Source organism: Mustela erminea, chromosome 14 (genome assembly GCF_009829155.1).
Source record: "Mustela erminea isolate mMusErm1 chromosome 14, mMusErm1.Pri, whole genome shotgun sequence".
NCBI classification, from domain to species: Eukaryota; Metazoa; Chordata; class Mammalia; order Carnivora; family Mustelidae; genus Mustela; species Mustela erminea.
Window position 1 is genome coordinate 921,580 of NC_045627.1, and position 24,557 is coordinate 946,136.

The following is a 24,557-nucleotide window of genomic DNA, read 5'->3' on the forward strand; positions in this document are numbered from 1 at the left end:
CTGGATGGGCAGATACATAGGAGAACATGGGGCAGGGTGTGTGGCGTTAGCAAGGTAGGTGTAAGGTGCTTGTGCTTATTCCTGCAAGTGTCTGGCTGGCTAGGCTGGGAGAGGGAAGAGAGACGGCACCTGCCAGCTCTTCTGTTCTTGAAGAAGTCTCCTAAAGCTCTTTGTCTCTTTAGCACACATTCTGAGGTTAATAAATAAATCTTCTTCATGTATACCCCAGGTACTTTTCAAACCACTGTTCCTATGTTGTATCTCTTTGGAGTTATTTGTTGTGCTGTCTGTAAGGGCAAGGACTCAGTTTCCTGTTGCCCTCCGGCCTGCTGATTCTTAAAGTACCCAGAGTTAAGCCCTGCTGATTGAAAAACTTGCAAAGTTAAGCTCTCCTGGCTTTCAAAGCCAAGTGTTATGGAGATTCGTCTTCCCAGTGCAGATCCCCTGTGTCTGGGGTGCCTGGTGTGGGGTCTACTTCTCTTCTGTGTGCTTGTGGTATCCTGCCCATTTGTGGTTAGTCTCACCAGGAGTTTAGTGCCTGACCATGTCTCTGCCCCTCCTACCTTTTTTGATGTGGCTTCCTCTCTCCAATTAACCGTGGAAAGTGTTCTGCCAGTCTTCTGGTCATTTTCTGGGTTAGTTTCACTGATGTAGCTGTTATCTAGGTTTGTTTGTGGGGCAAGGTGAATTTAGGATTCTCCTACTTTGACATGTTCCCAGAAATCTCCCTCAAGAATTATTTCTTCAAAATTTTTTTTTTCAATCCTCCTTCTTCTGTTTTGGATTCTAATTATATTTATATTCTAATTATATTTATGCTATACTACTTGATAATGTTCTACAGATCACTGAGATTCTTTTCATTTTTTAAATCTTTTTTTTCTTCTTGTGCTTCATTTTGAATTCAAGCTCCTTGCTGGGTTTTTTTTTTCCCCCCTAGGATGTCTAATTTGTAAATTCTACTCAGTAAAATTTTCATTTTGGATGTAATAGTTCTCATTTGCTTCTCTTTTATACGTCTCACTTCTTACTTCATTATGGTCATTTTTCCTTTAGGTCTTTGAACTGTCTCACGTTTATAGTGTCTGCTTTAATGTTTTTGTTTGATTATTCCATTTTCCCTATTATTTCTGGATCTTTTTGTATTGACTGATTTTTCTACTGATTATCACATTTTTTCTGTTTCTTGGAAATCTAGTAATTTTTTATTAGATGTAGGACATTGCAATTTTTTTCATTGTTGAATGCTGAATATTATTTTATTATTTATTATTTATTATTATTATTTATTATTATATTATTTTATTGCTTCAAAGTGTGCTGGGGTTTGATCTGATAGGCAGTCAAATACTTGCCATCAGTTTGGCCCTTTCAAAGCTTGCTTTTAAGCTCTTTTAGAGTGGTCTAGAGTTTTTATCCTAGAGTTAATTTAGTGCCATTTCCAAGGTTTTAAATCAGTTTTTTCAGTTTTGTTTTCTTTTTTAAATGGGAGAAGGCAATTTTGGACTGTTTTCTTATTTTTATAAGTGGACGTCTCTTTTGATGAGAACTAAAAAAGACTATAGAGATATGATATGTTAAGTTGATGGGACGGTTTGGGAGTGTTTGGGGTAAAGGAAATTTACAGCTATGTATTTAATAGTACGAGCCTGTAGGTGTGGGGCAGTTGGGGCTATTTAAACTGTGCATATAGAAAAGGATTTCTAGAGAAACAGAGATTAGCTGAGGTGATTCCCAGCGGCCAGATCTACAAATAGGAAGAGCTGGATCAGTGGTTCTTAACTTCTAATGTGAAGAGAAGTGTTTCAGTGTTTGTTAAAAGGGCCTATTCTTGGTCTCCTATAAGAGATCTTGACTCAGAATGTCTCATAATTTGTATTTTCATAGACACCCTAAGGTGATTCTAATATAGGGGTTGCATGGACTATTCTTGGAAAAATACCCGCCAAGGATCCTAGCTGGTGTATCCTGATGTGAACCTCTATAATTCCATCTCAAGCACATGGGCAGGGCCAAGGAGAAAGCCATTGTCCTTCAGGACCTGACGGAGGTAAAAGAATGAGAGTGTCAGGAGGAGGTAATAGGGTAGTGGGTACGAGAATTACTTTCTCTTGGCAAGCTGCCTAGACTGTGTGTAGAAAGTATACCTCAGGATTAGGTGCTGAAGGCCTCCAGCAGGGAGACATTCAGACATAGGAACAAGAGCAGCCCTGAAGGAAAATAGCTAGAGTCAAAGCCAAATGAAACCTCACTTTCCTGGCTCACATACCAGCAACTACAAACACTGATTTAGATGAACCTTTTGCCTCTGCAGTGATCTGGCTTTTTTCATGAAATACTCGTCTCCATCTCAGTGAGCTCTCTAGGGACACGATTTTAGCTTTGTAGTCATTCACACTGGGTTGTTATATTAGCCAACTGGCCTTAGTGCTCTATTGAAGAGCTCAGTAGAAACATAGAGCAGGGTTGATCTCTTCATCAGGGTTCCTAAAAGCCCTGTCTCAGCAAGAATTCAAGAATTCAGGTCGACTGAGTGCTGTTCAGAATCCTTTATTAATTTCCTCTTGATGTATCACCAGTGAAGAGTCAAATCTTCCTATTTTGTGTCCAAACACTAACCACCACTGGTGCATGGAGCAAGGACAGAATTCTTTTAACTACAGATAAAGGAACTACAAAAGAGGAGTCCTTGGGGACAAAGAATAGGTACTCTGACAAACAGGCCTACCATAGGGTTTCTTCAGAGCAGGAAGTGCACTTGGACCTGTGAGCAAGGAGAGAACATTGGACGTTCATGTTACTTAATGACACTGTAGAAGATGAGAATAGAGGTAAAACACCGGGAAAATGTCTTCCTGGGTTATTTTGTGATCGTCTGTGATTGAGGACAGCTCTCAATGCCAGAAAGTAATCCTGTTCAGAGGGGACTGGCACTGAAGGAAAAAAATGTCGTTGGAGACCCAACCTGCTGTACAAGGAGTCAAGAAACTGCAATGTTGTAGGACTTTATAATCACAGTTACAAACTATCAATCACAGTTCCACGACAGGGTATTCTTAGAAGAATAGTCATGGAAATCTTATTCTTGAAGAGGATTGTGAATTGAGGAGGAGACTTTATTAAGTGCAAAACAAAGAGACCCCTTTACTTTGTGGAGAAGAAAAACTGTTTCCGGTGATGTATACTTGTTGAGCATCTGTAGGTTATTTTTCTTTGCTCTATGAATTGTTGCAGCATTTCCCAAATGGGTTTTGTCCAATATTTACCCTTTGGGATGCTCCTTTTGGAAAAAGTTTCATGATCAGATTTTGGGGGAACACTGCCTACTATATCCTCCTTGTAGATGTATGCAGAAGGCAATTCAAACAAGAAAAGAAGAAATACAAAAAATATACATGTTTGCTTATATTTATAAAAAATGGAAGAAGGAGCATCTCAGTGGCTCAGTCCATTAAGTAACAGACTCTTGATTTCTTCTCAGGTCATGGTCTCAGGGTTGTGAGATCAAGCCCCACATCAGGTTCCATGCTCAGCAAGGAATCTGCTGGTCCCTTTCCCTCTGCTCCTCCCTCCACTCCTGTGGGCATGTGCGCTCTCTCTCTCTCCAATAAATAAATAAAATATTTTAAAGAAAAAGGTAGAAGGATAAAGCATTCAAAATGGTTATCTGTAAGGGAGGGAGGCAATAGTGAAAGATCATAAAAATTAAACTCTTTTGAATATAACTAATTTTGTATATTTAACTTGGGAATCCTGTAAATAATATAAAGAATTCTAAAACAAAGCTAAATAAATGGAAAAAAAATCACTGAAAACTGAAAGTAAAACAAAACAAATTAACCTGTTCCTAGGTGGACATACTTCTGAAAAGAAACTATTCAAATTAACTTTAAAACAGAATGATTTAACTGTGTATCCCTTCTGGGGATATGCCATAAGGATATAGACCAAACCAATGCACTCAACCAAATAAGAAAACCCCTACGATATTAAGGTGTTTTCAGTAATCATATCGTTGATGGTAAGGTTGATATTATTATTTGGAGACTTTTGTGTGTTTTATTATAGGAAAAGTAATTATGCCAGTGGTGGTGAGAATTGAAATTTTTTGGCATAGTTGAAAAGAAAAACAAATATAAAATTGATGAGGTTATATAAAAGCCCTGTAGCCCTAAATTTGAGTCAGAAATATCAGTATGAACTCATAATGTATTTTATCCTCAACAAAGGAAAATGTATTTTTTAGCTTTATCCATCCAAAACCCTAGACACAAAGACCAACCCAGTAGCAATAAGCCCCTTACAATCTAGATGATGTTCTCTAAAGGTCACTAACCACTAGAAGGAAGCAGGACTCTTTGGAGAAGAGCAATCATTTTATTGCCTCCAGGTCTGGGGTGCAAATGAGCCTAGAAATTTTGTCACATCAGAAGGAAAAGATGCCATGAAATAATACTAGAATAATGTCTAAAAACTGAAGACCTAACTTGAACAAGTTCTCATTGATCAAAGATGGGACAATTTCAGCATCAATAAGGGTAGTAGCTGCAGTGTTTATATCTATAGGTTCATAATGACATCAATAAGGAAGAAACCCTCACTGGATATCTTTGGAAGGTTTCAGGGAACCATTTCATTCTCTTGAAAACAAGTCAATCAAAGGAAAGCATCAGAGATCTAGTTCAGGGTTCTTGTATGATCTTCATTTCAGAATAACCAAATAGTAGACAAAGGAAAATTTCTATTTAAAGGAGTTTAACTGATAAATGAAGAAGAAATAGCAAACTTCAGATATCATCAGGCAATGACTGTCAGTAGCTGGTCACATCGCAGAGGAGGAAACCATCAGAATCATGTGTCTCCTGAAGAAGTAGTTTTGGCAAGAAAGGAAAAAATGAACTGAAATCTGATTAAGACTGTAGACCGTATTACTGATTTATAGCAGATACAGGGGACAGAGGAACATGTTCAGTGTTATCACAGAGATAAAATCAACAAAACCCAAACTGGAAAACTTTATAAGACAATTGAGGCCCTGTTTCTTCAATAAATATTTTTTTTGATGAGATTAGAGTATTTATTTATTTATTAGATTTTTTAATTTTTTATAAACATATATTTTTATCCCCAGGGTTACAGGTCTGTGAATCACCAGGTTTACACACTTCACAGCACTCACCAAAGCACATACCCTCCCCAGTGTCCATAATCCCACCCCCTTCTCCCAAACCCCCTCCCCCCAGCAACCCTCAGTTTGTTTTGTGAGATTAAGAGTCACTTATGATTTGTTTCCCTCCCAATTCCATCTTGTTTCATTGATTCTTCTTCTACCCATTTAAGCCCCCATGTTGCATCACCACTTCCTCATATCAGGGAGATCATATGATAGTTGTCTTTCTCCGCTTGACTTATTTCGCTAAGCGTGATACGCTCTAGTTCCATCCATGTTGTCGTAAATGGCAAGATTTCATTTCTTTTGATGGCTGCATAGTATTCCATTGTGTATATATACCACATCTTCTTGATCCATTCATCTGTTGATGGACACCTAGGTTCTTTCCATAGTTTGGCTATTGTAGACATTGCTGCTATAAACATTCGGGTGCACGTGCCCCTTTGGATCACTACGTTTGTATCTTTAGGGTAAATACCCAGTAGTGCAATTGCTGGGTCATAGGGCAGTTCTATTTTCAACATTTTGAGGAACTTCCATGCTGTTTTCCAGAGTGGCTGCACCAGCTTGCATTCCCACCAACAGTGTAGGAGGGTTCCCCTTTCTCTGCATCCTCGCCAGCATCTGTCATTTCCTGACTTATTGATTTTAGCCATTCTGACTGGTGTGAGGTGATATCTCATTGTGGTTTTGATTTGTACTTCCCTGATGCCGAGTGATATGGAGCACTTTTTCATGTGTCTGTTGGCCATCTGGATGTCTTCTTTGCAGAAATGTCTATTCATGTCCTCTGCCCATTTCTTGATTGGATTATTTGTTCTTTGGGTGTTGAGTTTGCTAAGTTCTTTATAGATTTTGGACACTAGTCCTTTATCTGATATGTCGTTTGCAAATATCTTCTCGCATTCTGTCAGTTGTCTTTTGATTTTGTTAACTGTTTCCTTTGCTGTGCAAAAGCTTTTGATCTTGATGAAATCCCAATAGTTCATTTTTGCCCTTGCTTCCCTTGCCTTTGGCGATGTTCCTAGGAAGATGTTGCTGCGGCTGAGGTCGAAGAGGTTGCTGCCTGTGTTCTCCTCAAGGATTTTGATGGATTCCTTTCTCACATTGAGGTCCTTCATCCATTTTGAGTCTATTTTCATGTGTGGTGTAAGGAAATGGTCCAATTTCATTTTTCTGCATGTGGCTGTCCAATTTTCCCAGCACCATTTATTGAAGAGGCTGTCTTTTTTCCATTGGACATTCTTTCCTGCTTTGTTGAAGATTAGTTGACCATAGAGTTGAGGGTCTATTTATGGGCTCTCTATTCTGTTCCATTGATCTATGTGTCTGTTTTTGTGCCAGTACCATGCTGTCTTGATGATGACAGCTTTGTAATAGAGCTTGAAGTCCAGAATTGTGATGCCACCAACTTTGGCTTTCTTTTTCAATATCCCTTTGGCTATTCGAGGTCTTTTCTGGTTCCATATAAATTTTAGAATTATTTGTTCCATTTCTTTGAAAAAGATGGATGGTACTTTGATAGGAATTGCATTAAATGTGTAGATTGCTTTAGGTAGCATAGACATTTTCACAATATTTATTCTTCCAATCCAGGAGCATGGAACATTTTTCCATTTCTTTGTGTCTTCCTCAATTTCTTTCATGAGTACTTTATAGTTTTCTGAGTATTGATTCTGTGCCTCTTTGGTTAGGTTTATTCCTAGGTATCTTATGGTTTTGGGTGCAATTGTAAATGGGATTGACTCCTTAATTTCTCTTTCTTCTGTCTTGTTGTTGGTGTAGAGAAATGCAACTGATTTCTGTGCATTGATTTTATATCCTGACACTTTACTGAATTCCTGTACAAGTTCTAGCAGTTTTGGAGTGGAGTCTTTTGGGTTTTCCACATATAGTATCATATCATCTGCGAAGAGTGATAGTTTGACTTCTTCTTTGCCTATTTGGATGCCTTTAATTTCCTTTTGTTGTCTGATTGCTGAGGCTAAGACCTCTAGTACTATGTTGAATAGCAGTGGTGATAATGGACATCCCTGCCGTGTTCCTGACCTTAGCGGAAAAGCTTTCAGTTTTTCTCCATTGAGAATGATATTTGCGGTGGGTTTTTCATAGATGGCTTTGATGATATTGAGGTATGTGCTCTCTATCCCTACACTTTGAAGAGTTTTAATCAGGAAGGGATGCTGTACTTTGTCAAATGCTTTTTCAGCATCTATTGAGAGTATCCTATGGTTCTTGTTCTTTCTTTTATTGATGTGTTGTATCACAGTGACTGATTTGCGGATGTTGAACCAACCTTGCAGCCCTGGAATAAATCCCACTTGGTCGTGGTGAATAATCCTTTTAATGTACTGTTGAATCCTATTGGCTAGTATTTTGGTGAGAATTTTCGCATCTGTGTTCATCAAGGATATTGGTCTATAGCTCTCTTTTTTGATGGGATCCTTGTCTGGTTTTGGGATCAAGATGATGCTGGCCATATGAAATGAGTTTGGAAGTTTTTCTTCCATTTCTATTTTTTGGAACAGTTTCAGGAGAATAGGAATTAGTTCTTCTTTAAATGTTTGGTAGAATTCCCCCGGGAAGCCGTCTGGCCCTGGGCTTTTGTTTGTTTGGAGATTTTTAATGACTGTTTCAATCTCCTTACTGGTTATGGGTCTGTTCAGGCTTTCTATTTCTTCCTGGTTCAGTTGTGGTAGTTTATATGTTTCTAGGAATGCATCCATTTCTTCCAGATTGTCAAATTTGTTGGCGTAGAGTTGATCATAGTATGTTCTTATAATAGTTTGTATTTCTTTGGTGTTAGTTGTGATCTCTCCTCTTTCATTCATGATTTTATTTATTTGGGTCCTTTCTCTTTTCTTTTTGATAAGTCGGGCCAGGGGTTTATCAATTTTATTAATTCTTTCAAAGAACCAGCTCCTAGTTTCGTTGATTTGTTCTATTGTTTTTTTGATTTCTATTTCATTGATTTCTGCTCTGATCTTTATGATTTCTCTTCTCCTGCTGGGCTTAGGGTTTCTTTCTTGTTCTTTCTCCAGCTCCTTTAGGTGTAGGGTTAGGTTGTGTACCTGAGACCTTTCTTGTTTCTTGAGAAAGGCTTGTACCACTATATATTTTCCTCTCAGGACTGCCTTTGTTGTGTCCCACAGATTTTGAACCGTTGTATTTTCATTATCATTTGTTTCCATGATTTTTTTCAATTCTTCTTTAATTTCCCGGTTGACCCGTTCATTCTTTAGAAGGATGCTGTTTAGTCTCCATGTATTTGGGTTCTTTCCAAACTTCCTTTTGTGGTTGAGTTCTAGCTTTAGAGCATTGTGGTCTGAAAATATGCAGGGAATGATCCCAATCTTTTGATACCGGTTGAGTCCTGATTTAGGACCGAGGATGTGATCTATTCTGGAGAATGTTCCATGTGCACTAGAGAAGAATGTGTATTCTGTTGCTTTGGGATGAAATGTTCTGAATATATCTGTGATGTCCATCTGGTCTGTGTGTCTTTTAAGGCCTTTATTTCCTTGCTGATCTTTTGCTTGGATGATCTGTCCATTTCAGTGAGGGGAGTGTTAAAGTCCCCTACTATTATTGTATTATTGTTGATGTGTTTCTTTGATTTTGTTATTAATTGGTTTATATAGTTGGCTGCTCCCACCTTGGGGGCATAGATATTTAAAATTGTTAGATTTTCTTGTTGGACAGACCCTTTGAGTATGATACAGTGTCCTTCCTCATCTCTTATTATAGTCTTTGGCTTAAAATCTAATTGATCTGATATAAGGATTGCCCCTCCTGCTTTCTTCTGATGTCCATTAGCATGGTAAATTCTTTTCCACCCCCTCACTTTAAATCTGAAGGTATCTTCGGGCTTAAAATGAGTTTCTTGGAGGCAACATATAGATGGGTTTTGTTTTTTTTTTATCCATTCTGATACCCTGTGTCTTTTGACAGGGGTATTTAGCCCATTAACATTCAGGGTAACTATTGAGAGATATGAATTTAGTGCCATTGTATTGCCTGTAAGGTGACTGTTACTGTATATTGTCTCTGTTCCTTTCTGATCCACCACTTGTAGGCTCTCTCTTTGCTTAGAGGACCCCTTTCAATATTTCCTGTAGAGCTGGTTTGGTGTTTGCAAATTCTTTCAGTTTTTGTTTGTCCTGGAAGCTTTTAATCTCTCCTTCTATTTTCAATGATAGCCTAGCTGGATATAGTATTCTTGGCTGCATGTTTTTCTCGTTTAGTGCTCTGAAAATATCGTGCCAGCTCTTTCTGGCCTGCCAGGTCTCTGTGGATAAGTCAGCTGCCAATCTAATATTTTTACCATTGTATGTTACAGACTTCTTTTCCCGGGCTGCTTTCAGGATTTTCTCTTTGTCACTGAGACTTGTAAATTTTACTATTAGGTGACGAGGTGTTGGCCTATTTTTATTGATTTTGAGGGGCGTTCTCTGAACCTCCTGAATTTTGATGCTCGTTCCCTTTGCCATATTGGGGAAATTCTCCCCAATAATTCTCTCCAGTATACCTTCTGCTCCCCGCTCTCTTTCTTCTTCTTCTGAAATCCCAATTATTCTAATGTTGTTTCGTCTTATGGTGTCACTTATCTTTTAAATTCTCCCCTCGTGGTCCAGTAGCTGTTTGTCCCTCTTTTGCTCACCTTCTTTATTCTCTGTCATTTGGTCTTCTATATCACTAATTCTTTCTTCTGCCTCATTTATCCTAGCAGTGAGAGCCTCCATTTTTGATTGCACCTCATTAATAGCTTTTTTGATTTCAACTTGGTTATATTTTAGTTCTTTTATTTCTCCAGAAAGGGCTTTTATATCTCCCGAGAGGGTTTCTCTAATATCTTCCATGCCTTTTTCAAGCCCAGCTAGAACCTTGAGAATTGTCATTCTGAACTCTAGATCTGACATATTACCAATGTCTGTATTGATTAGGTCCCTAGCCTTTGGTACTGCCTCTTGTTCTTTTTTTGTGGTGAATTTTTCTGTCTTGTCATTTTGTCCAGATAAGAGTATATGAATGAGCAAATAAAATACTAAAAGGGTGGCAACAACCCCAGGAAAATATGCTTTAACCAAATCAGAAGAGATCCCAAATCATGAGGGGGGAGAAAGGGGATAAAAAGAGGTTCAGAAAGAAAGAAAGAAAGAAAGAAAGAAAGAAAGAAAGAAAGAAAGAGAAAGAGGAAAGAAAGAAAAGAATTAAAAAAAGAAAACGAATAAAGAAAAGTATAAAAAAGAATATATATATATATATATTAAACTAGTTAAAAAATGTTGAAAAAGAAAAGGGTAAAAGTTTAAAAAATTTTAGCAGAAGAAGAGAAAAAATGAAAAAGAAAAAAAAATTAAATTAACTGCAAGACTAAAGAATCATAGGGAGAAAGCCATGAGTTCCGTGCTTTGCTTTCTCCTCCTCTGGAATTCTGCTGCTCTCCTTGGTATTGAAACCGCACTCCTTAGTAGGTGAACTTGGTCTCTGCTGGATTTCTTGTTGATCTTCTGGGGGAGGGGCCTGGTGTAGTGATTCTCAAGAGTCTTTGCCCCAGGCGGAATTGCACCGCCCTTACCAGGGGCCGGGCTGAGTAATCCGCTGGGGTTTGCTTTCAGGAGCTTTTGTTCCCTGAGTGCTTTCTGTAGAGTTCCGCAGGACGGGAATACAAATGGCCTGGAGGAGCCGAGAGCCCGGGGACTCACTCCTCAGTGCGCCCTCAGAGAACAGTGCCCAGTTACTCCTGCCTGCCTGACCTCCGGCTGTGCTCCAAGCTCACCGAGCCTGTGGCTGGTTCAAGGTAACCCCGAGCTGTGAGCTTACTGTCGGCTCTGTCTCTGTAGCCGGCTTTCCCGTTCCAATACCCGCAAGCTCTGCAACACTCAGACACTCCCGATCCTTCTGTGACTCTGCGGGACCTGAGGCCATGCTGACCCCGCATGGGCTTCGCCCCGGTTTAGCCTCTGGAGCGATGTCCCTCAGTGGAACAGACTTTTAAAAGTCCCGATTTTGTGCTCCATTGCTCCGCCACTTGCCGGAAGCCGGCCCCTCCCCCCTAGGGTCTATCTTCCCGTCGCTTTGGATTCACGTCTCCGCCAGTCCTACCTTTCAGAAAGTGGTTGTTTTTCTGTTTCCAGAATTGCTGTTCTTCTTCTCTTCGATCTGCCGATGGATTTGCAGGTGTTTGCAATCTTTAGATAAGCTATCTAGCTGATCTCCTGCTAGCTGAAGTAGTCTCAGCCTGCTACTTCTCCGCCATCTTGACTCCTCCCCCCACTTCAATAAATTTTTTAAGGGGAAAAAAAAGAGATGGTGAATAAATTGTAAGTTAGAAGAGACTTAGAAGATATAACAAGCAGCTGGAATACGTGGATTTTTTTTTTTTAAGATTTTACTTATTTATTTATTTGTTAGAGAGTGAAAAAGAGTAAGCACAGGCAGGGGAGGGAAGCAGGCAGAGGGAGAAGCAGACTCCCCACTGAGCAGGGAACCCGACAAGAGACTGGATCCCAGGACCCTGAGATAATGACCCAAGCCAAAGGCAGTTGCTTAACCAACTGAGCCACCTGGACATCCCGGAATATGTGGGTCTTATTTTTGATTCTGATTTAAATAAGCTGTAAATGAAAATAAATAAATAAATAAATAAATAAATAAATAAAATTATAACAATCAGGGAAAAGTGAACACTGACTAGCTTTGATAATATTCAGGAATCATTAACATTTTTAGATCTGATGATATTAAAGAAGAGTTCCTTATTAACTTCTTTTAGTATGAAAGAGAAAAGTTGTGTATCAAAGAAAGAAGCCTATATCTTTTAGTGCAGGGGTTGGCAAACCGTGGCCTGTGGGCCCCCAGCGTGTTATGTAAATAAAGTTGGTTGGAACACAGCCATTTGTTTGTCTACTGTCCTGGCCCTTGTGCACTCATGCTGGTGGCAGAGTTGTGTAGTTATGACCGAGACCCTAACTGTCACTTGCCAACTGACTCTTATCATTCTATACCTGCTGACATAGTTACAGATGAAATGATGTGCTACCTGGGATTTGCTTCAGAATATCCCAGAGATGGAAGACTAAGTGGTAATGCAGATGAATTGGGACTGATTGTATTGGAGTTGGGCTTATAATTTTGTTTCATTATATTACTCTTTTTATTTTTATGGGTTTTTTGGGAAGGTTTTCATAATAAAATAATTTTTAAATAACATAAATCTGTACTTACATGAAAATATTTCCATGATATATTGTTAAGTAAAGAAAGCAATTTGTAAAACAGTTTGGCATGAAAAATATATTATATATAGGTGTATTTATGACAATGTGTGAAATAATACAGTCAAACTGTTAACAGTGGGAGTGGAAAATGGATGGGATGAGAAATAGGTTTTTTTTTTTTAAGCTTCATACTGTTCTGTTTGCTATTTTTCTTATTCAGTTGTTGACTCCATGTTAATGGCATTGCTCAATCTCATACTATGGCCATACTTTTCTTCTGTGTTATAATTCTCTCAATTTTTGTAATATTTATTTTGAATATTTTCCTATGAATTAAAGTTCTTAAATATTTTCTTAAATATTTTCCTATGAATTAAACATTTAATTTGTATTTAGCTAAAAAAATATCCAATGAATATGTTTTTTATAGTAATTTCTAAAAAGCTATAGACTGTCACAGATTTCCTGTATTCCCAATTGAATTCCAAAGACAATTGATGACTAGCTCTTGATGAAAGACTTTCCAAAGATGTTTTCATTTGTTTATTTATTAATTTATTGGCCATGGGATTCACCACTGTTGGGCAAGTGGGTCCTTGGAAGGCCTGCCCGTTCTGAGGCAGCTCTTGGTGCCGGACCCATGGACCTTGAGTGTGAGCTGTGGGGTTGGGGCCTGGGATAGAGTGGCTGCCCCTGGGGACAGCAGGGAGGCTTTGCTAGAGCTGCCTGTCTGGGTGGCTGGGCCTATTCCTGGCTGCAGAATGTCTATAAGGCCCTCACATCCTCAAATAAATCCATTTCTCTTTAAATAAAACTCAGTGGGTACTTTGTTTGCAGTTGTTAATCCCAACTGATACTACAGTACATTATAGTCTTTATATGATTAGAATGACTGCTGTCTTCCTTTTCCTCATCTTTTTTCTATTAAAAATTATAATGGGCAATTCATATTTGTTGGATGAATAAATGAAAGAGGGGCTAAGTGTGTTCCTCCTTCTCTTACACAGGGCCCAGCACAAGAGTGGGATTGACATGTATGTCTGAGGAACACTAAAACCTCACAGAAAAACTCGCAAAGACCAGAATTGCAGAACGAACCATGTTTGAGCCATGCTCAGGGTCGTTGAACTGCTTGCCAGGACTAGGACGCCTGCATTGCGTGTGGTCGGAGCCAGACCTCTGGCCTCCTGCCTCTGAAGCCAGGTCTCTGGCTTTGTTACTGTGTCTCGTGTCATCAGAGAAGTCTTCTGGCCTTTACCCAGAAGGAGAGAAGGAACATGTGAGGAGGGGGTGGGGGGAACTGCACAACTGCTCTTTTGTTACTTTTGTGTTGATTTCCTATTTTTATGAAATCCTGGGATTCTATCTAACATTTTCTTCTGTACCAAAGTTCTTAAAGGCAGTGGCAATGTCAGCATTTTTGTTCTAGTAACACTAAGTACAATGCCCTGTAAAAAGAAAAAGAAAAAACAACTCTATGAATATCAGGGTATTGGGTCACCGAAGAACAACGGTCCCCATGAGCTTAGCAAGTCAGACAACTTTCCTAACAGCAGGAAGGGTTGTCGTGCTCTGATAACCCACTTTTCCATCTGCCCCTTTTGCTTTCAGTACTTTGCAACCTGGGATGATGGATCTTTTCTAAGACAGGATGAAGAAGCCTTCTTGAGTGTTGGATATCCAGGGCCAGTGAGGGAGCACCATGTCTCCCAAGGCAGCACAGTCTTTTTCAGAGACAGGAAAACACAAGGTGAATTTAGCCCAGGCCAAGGACCGACGACCCCCCACCCCCCTACTCCTCCAGCTTCGAGGCACAAAGCGGGAGTTGCCAAGAGGAACACGGTTCTCTCAAGGACATTTCTTTGGATCTGCAGGATTTTTTCAATAATGCTCTGTTGGTATTATTTAAATTCTAAAGAACCCAGAATAATCTAGAAAAGCAATCTAGAAAAAGGCACCTAGAATAATCCATAAATCTGAAGTACCTGGCCCATCTCGGGTGAAAGGTCTAACAAAAGTTATTGTATCGACAGGCTTCCTGTTTCAGTTTTATAATTTTCCAGATTTCCTCTCGGCTTGTTGGGGAGTTCATTAAATGCCTTTGCACTAGCTCCTTGGAGGCAAATGCTTTTTTTTGGTTCTTCGAACGCTCCTCTACAAATCCCTTCATGATTTCAGGCAGAGTATGGGTGCGCAGCTTCCCCCAACTCTTCCTGGATAAAACCCTGGCCATCTCTGACAGATGGAGGCACGTTGATGGGATCTAAAGCTACTGAATAATAAAAACTCATGAAAAATAAATGCACCCAGAGAAATAAGCTTTCCCATAGCAGCCCATTCCATCATATTTTCCTGACGGCCTATCTAATTTATGATGGCAATTCCATGGCAGTTTCTCTTAATTTCCTATTATGGGTAATTTATTTTTTTCCCCTTCTGAACATGCAGTATAAAAGTTTTTATTGCACACATAAGGGAAAAGGAGACAGCCTCAGACACTGAGCTAATGCCAACGCAACATCTTGAATCGCCCCTTGGATATAGGCTTTTGTAAAAGTTCATCAGTTGAAAGACTGCATAGCAAGAACGGTTTTGATTAGAGCCCCTGTTTGAACTCCGGATGCAGAGAAAGGGGTTAATTGTCACAAGGTGAAAATTTTGGGTAAAAAATGGGACACCCTCAACCACAGATTTTGAAAACAGATGGACACCATTTTCAGGCAGCTCCGAATGGATCTGCCCACTTCTCCTACACTCCTCCACTGGTGAGGGTACAGCACTTGCCACTGGTAATCTAAACGTCGTTTGGTAGACTAAGGAACAGAACAGCAGTCCGAAGAGAAGGAGAGAACAGAAATGTAGTTGTGGGCTCAGCTGAACACACGAGATGGAAACTCTGGTGCTCGTCCCAACCCATGGAGGTTTCCTTTGGGGAGAAGAACATGGAAGAGAAAGTCTGAAGTTACAAAGGGACTGTTTCCTCAGGACATCCTCGAGAATGGAGGGGAGGGAGACCAAGTAACGGACTGGGCAAAGTCCAATGCCGTGGACAAAGACATTGGCTCATGTAAGTTCGCATGCCCAACTTTGCCCACTCTTTGGGTCAATAGTGTGGATTCCATAAATGTAACTGTCCTATCCAAGATGGCTCTTTTTTCCCCCTATCCAAACAGAATGAAGAGTGACTATTTACATTTCTAACATGTCTGCAAGATACGGTGTGATAGAAAGAGCAGAGATCTTAGAGCTGAAAGACCTGGATTTGAATCCTGGTTGTGTGGTCTTTCATTTGATATTATAACTTATGTTTTTTAATTTTCATTTTTAAATTTTAATTAATCAATCAATCAATTAATTAATTAAAAGATTTTACTTATTTGTCAGAGAGAGAGAGAGGGGGTACAGCACTTGCCACTGGTAATCTAAACGTCGTTTGGTAGACTAAGGAACAGAACAGCAGTCTGAAGAGAGGGAGAGAACAGAAATGTAGTTGTGGGCTCAGCTGAACACACGAGCAGGGGGAGCAGCAGACAGAGGGAGAAGCAAGCTCCCTACTGAGCAGGCATGGGAAACTCGATCCCAGGATCCCGGGATTATGACCTGACCGAAGGCAGATGCTCAATGGACTGAACCACCCAGGCATCCCTAAAACTTTTATCTTGTAAATTGTGTTGAAGTTTTCACTTTAATTTTGATTAGTTAAGTCTCGTGTTACATTAGTTTCAGGGGTGCAATACGGTGATTCAACTGGACTAAACTTCTGTTGCCCACCTGCAATGTTGTTGACATGATGCCGCTGCCACTAAGAGTGGTGGGACGGGGGCAAACCCTCCCCTCTCACATCTCCGGTGAAGCACTGTTCTTAAGAGTTCAGTTTTTATTCCATTTGTTGTCGTCACCACGCAATGCAGCGGTTGACTGACGTCATTGCGTCTGTGTTTGTTTTTCCTCTGAGCCAGTCTAGAAGCCCCTTGGGAGACAGGCTCACTCTCGGGACTACCCGTCCTGCCTGGTGCTGGGAAGGTGCTGCGCTCGGGGCATTTGGTGATGAAGGAAAAGACTTTCGTGTCCCTCCCACATAACCAACCATTAGTGACCTGAAGAGTCTGGTCCCTACTCCTCTGGACTCGGGGACAACACAGACTCTTGAGGTGTCCATGAGCTTCACCTTAAGAAAACATAAATTTGGGCCGGCCACACACATGTGAACCACATAGCAAGACTTTCCCCCTCAACTCACCAGGTTGTTTTTTTAATCAGTTGAAGTTGGTAGGCTTTAAATCACAACAGGACGATGCAAGTTGGTTATAACGCAGTAATTTAAGTGTAGGCACAACACGGATGTCTGAAGTACAAACAGTGTGATTACTTTATGATGTGGCATTTTTCTAGAGCCTGGGGGCCCAGCCCAGGGCCGTCTGACTGAGATGATAAGGCGTCTACCCTGTTGGCAGGGAGAGGAGGGGGCCTCAAGCCCTCACTCCTGAGAAGGTGAGGCAGGAGCTGTGAGCGCGGGATCTCTGCCCTCCCTCATCCCCACCTGCGAGGGAGGAGGAGTGGATACGGTAGAGGGTAGACAGCCACCCCGGGCTCAACATTCATAGAGCAGCGATATGGTTCCAAACACTGGGCTCAGTAGGGAGAACTCAGAATAGAATGAGATAGTTCCTTGTGGATTGTGAATCATCTAATCATTCAGGGTCAGTCAAGAGATTAGGTGGGTATCTCTCTCTCCCTTACACACACACACAGAGTCAATCATCACAGTGAAGGTCATCAGTAGCACTGAGTCTAGAGGTTGGGAAGGAGGGAAGTGAAGAGTTCCAGAACAGCATGATCGATGGGAGCTCTGTGCCTTCCAGGCTTTGCCACGGGCTAACAAACAGAGAAGATCTACCTTGAAGATGGGCAGTTACCTGTGGATCTATGGAAGGTCCGTGCCTTTTGTGCTTTCCCAAAGCAAAGCATCATTAACCCTTTAGCTTCCCTCTGTTGTACTTTCCAGACTGGCTCTGTGAGGATCCGCGTCCCTCCTCTCTCCACCTGCCATGCCTAAGTTCTGAGGTCAGCATCTCTGGGTTAAAGGACCACTAAGTTTATCCATGTCTACGCCCCATCTGATACTGGCACGGGCTAAATTGTTGAGCCAGTTCTTGGTCACCAGCGGACAATGCCACCTATTGTGGTTGCCACTGTAGCTGGTTCTCGATTTGCTAGGCTTTGAAAGTTGAAGAGTCCTTTTCTATTCATAGATCTGCTTCCTTGTGGTTTCCCCTGGCCCGTGGATTATCTGGCCCTGTGTTCCACAACCTCAGGATGTGCTGACACTCCCAGAAGTCTACCTGTCTAGACAGGTAGAGGAGGATGTGGAAAAAGAAAGAGTTGTAGGTCCGAAAGGGTGCAGACAGATCTCCAGAATATCTCAGTTCCTTTTTCAGAAGAAGAGGTGTTTCCCAACGGAGCAAGCATCAGTAGGAAAGGTGAACCCCTGGGGATTTTCAGAGGTAACTTTCCGTCACACCAGGACATGTGAGGACCTTGGAAGAAGCATCTAGATGTAGATTCAGGCAAAGAAATTGAGATTAAAGATGGCCTTAGGAGCCAAATAACCATTACTGGACAGCATCTGATGGGACAGGAGAATCACAGAGGGGGAGAAACTTCACATAACCTCAAGGATTTTGACTTTCTGAACATCAGGACTGCTATACTTTGTCCAAGAATGCTGCTGACCTCCCGTGACAATAGTAATGGCCCTTTTGGTACTCCCACTGGAATTCAAGTTCTGAGAGGGTGAGAATCCTGCCATCTTGTTCTCCATCATTCCCAGAGCCCAGCCCAGCGCCTGGCACCTAGTGGGTCCTTTGCAGAAATCTGCTGGATAAATGAATGAATATTGACGAAGGAGACTGTATAATGCCAGGTGATCATAAATCCACTTAGATTTTTGAAGGACCCGCTGTTTGCTAAGCACAATGGCATGAATCTTTATCTGAAATATTATTCGTATATATGTGCCAAGTAGATCACAGACACTACTCTACTTACAGAAGGCTGGGTTTCAGCCTCTGCTTATAGGCCTCTTTGTCCAAAATGAGATTACATAAGCAATGTTAATGCCATCCAATAGTGGCAGTGGAGTTGATATATTTTTGCTGTAATTGAAGTGTGCTAAAGTCATACACTATGGCCTTAATATTAACAGGTAGCAGCTTTTGAGGGCTTATCATATACCAGGGCTCATGCTAGTGTTTTTTATTTATTCATTTGAGAGAGAGAGAGAGCACGCTCTTGACCAGGGAGAGGAACAGAGGGAGAAGTAATCCCAGGACCCTGGGGATGATGACCTGACCTGAAGGCAGACGCTTCACCAACTAAGCCACCCAGGTTCCCTCATGTTAGTGTTTTGTATGCATTACTTACCTTAACCCTACAGGCTTCTGAGGAAGGTATGTTCATGATTTCCATCTTATGGATGGGTAAACTGCAGCTCAGAGAAGTGATGGCCTCGTTGGCTTAGCTTCTGGTAGGTCACAGAGTCAGAATTTGAATGGGAGTAACTGGTTTGGAGACTAGCCACCATGCCATACTTTTGTTGGACCCCTAAACATTTCTAAATCAGTATAAATAGAATAGTTTCCATATTGATTTGACTTGTGGACCATGTTTGGTGCTCGAATGGTTCGCTCATTCTCAGCAAGAACTCTAGATCCCTGCCTGTAGGTATAGGCTGATTCTAACTTATCTCCCCCATAAAGTCAGTGTGGGCAGTCTCTAGCTCCCTGAAGCTCTTTCAGTTTTGGACCCTGAGCTCTGCCCAGTGGCCAGGTCACTGCCAGCCAAGGAGCCCCTATCGGAGCGGGCTCAGCTCGGCCAGCAAATGCGTCTGCATTGTGTTGCTGATCAATGCACATGGAGCGAATCATAATTACTGGAGAGTCTGTTGGACTGTAATTTGCCCCCAGCCAGGCAGATTGTCTTGTCCACATGACAGGACTTGGGGTCAGCTTTCCCGACCAGTGCTTCTCTTCCAAGTCCTCACAACCGGGGACCAACACACTCTTCGTGTTTCTTTGCCTCTTCCTGGCATGCCTGTGATAGGAAAGTAAGACTCCTTTACAAAAAGACTCTAGATGGACAACAGGTCAAGCCTGGAAGAACGTTATTTCTCCCTCACACAATTAGACCCAGTGGTTGTTGCTGGTTGTTACGGAGTCCTGCTCCATACAGTGACTCAGGAACTCTCTGGTTCCCTTTCGTTTGTGATTCCATCATCATCTCGGGCATTATTTTTGTCGACATCCAACTCAAAGACGAGGACAAAGAGGATGAAGGAGTCACAACCACGTCCTAAAAGCCCCTCACATCCCCATGGCTGGAGTTCTGTCACCCATCTCTAGGTACAAGGGAGGTAGGTAGGGTAGTCTGACGGTGTGCTCAGATACTCAAGCCAAATGTGGATTCTGGAGAACAGCTGGAATTCTGGGCCATTGGACTGCATGAGCTAGGAGGCCAGGCTGCCGGTGAAAGAAGACCCCAACTGAGGGTAACTTGAACAATTGGAAGGGCTTACTTTCCTCTCACATGAGAGCGCTCTGGCATTCAGGTGCAGTAAGTTGGTTCCACACCATCCAGAGTTCTAAATTCCTACTTTGCGGATCTCCCCTCCTAGGACGTGCCTTCATTATCCAAAATGGCTGCCTAGGCTTACACTCCATTGCAGTCAGCAGAAGGAGGAAAAAGGGCAGCACATCCCCTGAAGTCCTGTACAACCCTTCTGCTCACACACCCTTAGCCAGAATTTAAGTCTTATGACTGTACCTCATTACTAGACAGCTGACAAACACGATCTTTTATTCTGGGTCCACTGGGATTTTGTTCCCAAGAAGGAAAGGGGCGTTGTACCTCGGTGAGCTCACTGAATGCCCACAGGCCTCCACGTATTTGCAGTGCTCTCAGCTCTCCTGGAGGAGTGTGGTTCCGCAGACGCACCAGCACCTCCCCCTGGAGGAGAGGAGAACAGACCTGTTCTCCTGGAGAACACCTGTTCAGTCTGCTCTGGCCCCTGGAGATGTTGCCTCCAAACTAAAATGTCTGTCCTTGTCCAACCGCTCACTATTGGTGGAGAAGGATCAGGAAACACATAAATCCAATGATCGTCAGAAGAGGGGAGAGTGGAAAACCCACAGCCGTTTCGGCAGTGAGCCTGCACGTGTGTTGCTGGCCACATTGGGCTTTCTTTGGAACAAGGTTTTCCTGAAAAAGTTTGTATCCTCTGAGCTTATCTTCTTTCAATTCATTTTGCATGGGAATCATCAGTCAAAGGTCTCCTCTGTGTGCCGTGTTTCAGCCTGCAGACTCCTGTCTTTACTGTTTGTTCTTACCTCTGACTCGATGGCTCAGGTTTGAAACAGAGCACTTGGCCTTGAGGCTAATCATCTGGCTGCAGGTCACCTCTTCCCTGTGCAGATGGCCATCTCATGTCCTCGAAATGGCTGTTTTCCAGCTACCCCTTGTCATGCTTCGTCAGGGTGTGAAGGCAGGGGCTGCGGGCAAACAGGCCTCCATTGGCTTTGCTGTCTCCTCTTCTCCTCCCGGGGCGGGATCACTCTGTGAGCTCACTCCCTCTCTCATAGAACTTTGTTAAAGCGGACTAACTGGAGGGGCAGGATGGCTTAGATGCTTTTCTGGACCCTGTGCAAAGTGAAAATGCAGGATCGCTTGCTCAGAAATTAAGAATTTCAAGACAGTGACAACAGGGCATTCATCAAGAGTAGGGCACTCCTAAGGGAAAGCCGTACATGGGTCCCATTGCTGTGAGGTCAGAGGTCTCTCTCTGGAGGAGGAGCCGGGGGGACGTGGGGCAGATCTGGCGGCTGCTTCGTACCACAGGGGTGAGCCAGCCACTCAGTGATGGCATGTGTGAGCCACAGAACGCTGCGGCTCCTGGTGCCCTAGGCGTCTTCTGGGAATCTCTCCTGTGGCCCACCCTGCGGGAGACCCAGGCCCAGGCTGTTCTGGGAAGAGTGGCTGGGTCTTGGCAGGTTGGCCCATTGCAAGCCCCTGCAGTCCCCACCTCCCAACGGAATGTTTCCCCACCAATCCTTCTCCTTTTCTCTCTCTCTCTTTTAAAGATTTTATTTGTTTATTTGAGAGAGTGAGCACAGGAGAGGGTGGGGGCCAAGGGAGAGGCAGGCTCCCCGCTGAGCAGGGAGCCCGATTTAGGCTCAATCCTGGGATTATGTCTGGAGCTGAAGGCAGAGGCTGAGCCCCACCAGATGCCTGTCTGCCAGCCCTTCTGCACACAGATCTACGCTTGTGGTCTCTCGTCCAGGGAACCATAGGTGATCGAACGTCGTGCCCGTGTATAACAAGGCCCACCCACCTTTCAGCGAACGGTCTGTATTGTTACCACCTGCTTCTGACCTCCTCCAATAATTGTTACATTTTAGGTTCTTGTTACTACTGGATACTCCTTCAGGGCATTAATTCTTTGCCAGATTGGGTCAAAGGGAGTGTGGTCTCGGATTCAAAAGAACAGTGTTTAACAAGATTCAAGTCTATGTCCCTTGCACATAGGGAATCTAGAAGCGTAGTCCAGGCTGACACGATGTCTCTGAGGTCTTCGAGGACGGAGGCTCCCGCCCTCCTGTTGTTTTGTCATTTCAGCGCGGGTCCCCGAGGTAGAAGATGGCCGCTGAGGGTGCTGCTGAGCGTCGGAACTGTCCCCTTGCTGAAAACCTCGCCCCGAAGTCCTAGACAACTCTTGGGCTTATCTCTAGTCCTTTGTTCCCAAATGGCTGCCGGGGGGCTGGGAAATGTCTTTTAGTCTGGATGGCACTGGCTGACTTTCATAATGGGCTTCTGTAACTGAAGAAGAAGAAGGAGTAAGTACGAAAGGCAGTGACGGAGTTAGTCTAGGGAGAAAGACAGGCCCCATCCTACTTCGCACCCCTTCCCCAGCTACGGGCTGGGCCCTCCTCTTAGCAGGACCATGTGGGCCCCAGGTCGCTGTGGACCTGGAGATGCATTGTGTCAGCCCTGCTATCCCTTTCCCAGCTCCCTGCTCCTGGATCAGATCCCCCGGTTGTACATTTGACTTGAAGTCATATGGGTCTGCTAAGTGTTGCAGAAACAGTTTCTCTTTGAATAACAAACGTGTTGCTGTAGACAAACAGAAACCACTGGTGGGAATTTAGAGATCAGGCAGACAGGTGATTTTCAGGCAATTTGAGCAATGGAAGCGTTTCTCTTATTGCACGCTGAACATGGACCCCAGTATGAAGATGGGGTCAAAGTCGAGCTGCTTCTGCTAGAGACGGGCATGTGGGTATGGCTGGCACTCAGCCCTGCTCCCTCGCGTCCCCCGTCTCCCAAGCCAGCTTCCACGCTCCCTGCACACAAGGGCGTGGGCTCTCTGGTGTCTCATTTAGATCAGCTATTCTAGTCCACGTCCATTGTTTTGCTGATGAGAACACCGAGGCCCAGGGAGGTTGTGACAGGTCGTGACTTGGACAGAGCTGGCAGCAGGCGTGTTTTGTCCTTGCTGATGTGCGTGTGGTGTCAAAGTTAATGGGGCTCACTGGGGGCACAGTTCTGAGACAAGCAGAGTCCTAATGCTCTGTTGGCATGGAAGTTGTCAGTACGTGGCCACAACTGGCCGAGACCTTTCTGTGTATTACAGAGGCCATCATTCTGCCTGTTGGGGCCAGTGGGAACTGGGATCATGTGGAATTGACCCTGGCTATTGACTTGGTACAGTTTTTTTGGTTTTTCTTTCTTTCTTTTTTTTTTTTTTTTTTTTTTTGTAGTTAGAACAGCAGATTTCTAATCCCTTTGATAGACTTAGAGGCCTAGGATAGGCTGTGCTTCCATTTGTAATAGGGTGAGAAAGAGGCACGTTAACAGCTGGCACGAGAATTCCTCTTAGGGAGAGAACTGTCTTTGTTGAGGAAAATGGAATGATCAGCCACCAGAGGTGGAAGGAGGGCACAGGGGTCCTGGCTGATCCTTAGGCTGCCAGGTTCCTGCAGGATTCCAGGCTCTTCCCTTGGCCCCTGTACCCACCTCCGCCCATCTGCTCCACTCGCTCCTCTCAGCTCCAGAGCCCGGTGACCTGGGCTTTCTCAAAGGCTGCTGTGGCTGTCCACCGTCTTTTGTCATCATGACCTTTTGGGTTTTACTTCCTCTGCTAATTGCTTCTTTTCCTGTAAGCATTTCTTAATTCAGATTCCTGAGACATGTGAGTGAATGCAACCTGCTTCTCTTTTTCATCAAGTCATGGGTCGAAGGCCAGCCCAAAGAACGACCAGGCATTAGGTGGGCGCCCACTTGGGCTTCTCAGCAGTGGCCGGCAGCGAGAGGTGCCAAGGCTTCCATGCAGCTGCTCCTTCAGCCACGGTGACCGGCGGGGCAGCATCCTTCATGAGGGGTAGCAGTCCCTATGAATGCTATCCTCAGTGTTTGGCCAAGAGGAAGCTAGTATCCTACTGTACTCGATTCAATCGTTTTTCTTTTTTTAAAGATCCATTTATTTGTGGGGGGAGGGGCAAAAGGAGAAGAAGCGTCTTTTTTTTTTTTTTTTAAAGATTTATTTGTTTGACAGAGATCACCAGCAGGCAGAGAGACAGGAGGAAGCAGGTTCCCTGCTGAGTAGAGAGCCCGATGTGGGACTTGATCCCAGGACCCTCAGATCTTGACCTGAGCCAAAGGCAGAGGATTTAACCCACTGAGCCACCCAGGTGCCTGAGAGGAAGTATCTTCAGCAGACTCCCCACTGAGTGCAGAGCCTGATGTGGGGCTCGATCCCACGATCCCAAGATCACAGTCTGACCCGAAACCAAGACTTGGTCGCTCAACCCCTCTGCACCACGCAGGGGCATCTGGACTCCACGGTTTAGCACACGGCTCATCTGCTTGTGTGCAGCCATATAGGAAAATCCTCGACCGCATGTTTTTTCTCATCATCGACTTCATCAAAAACTACTTTCTAAGCATCTGATTGCATGTGGTACCAGGACAGTTGTTTTACAGAAAGCATTAAGGTCTTTTGCTGTGTCTCAGTGCCCACGGTCTTTGAGGATGCTGATTGGAGAGGACTCCCTTCTCTTTGCCAGGCCTACTTAATTTATTGACTGTTGTAATAAAACAGGGGGCTGGGGGCA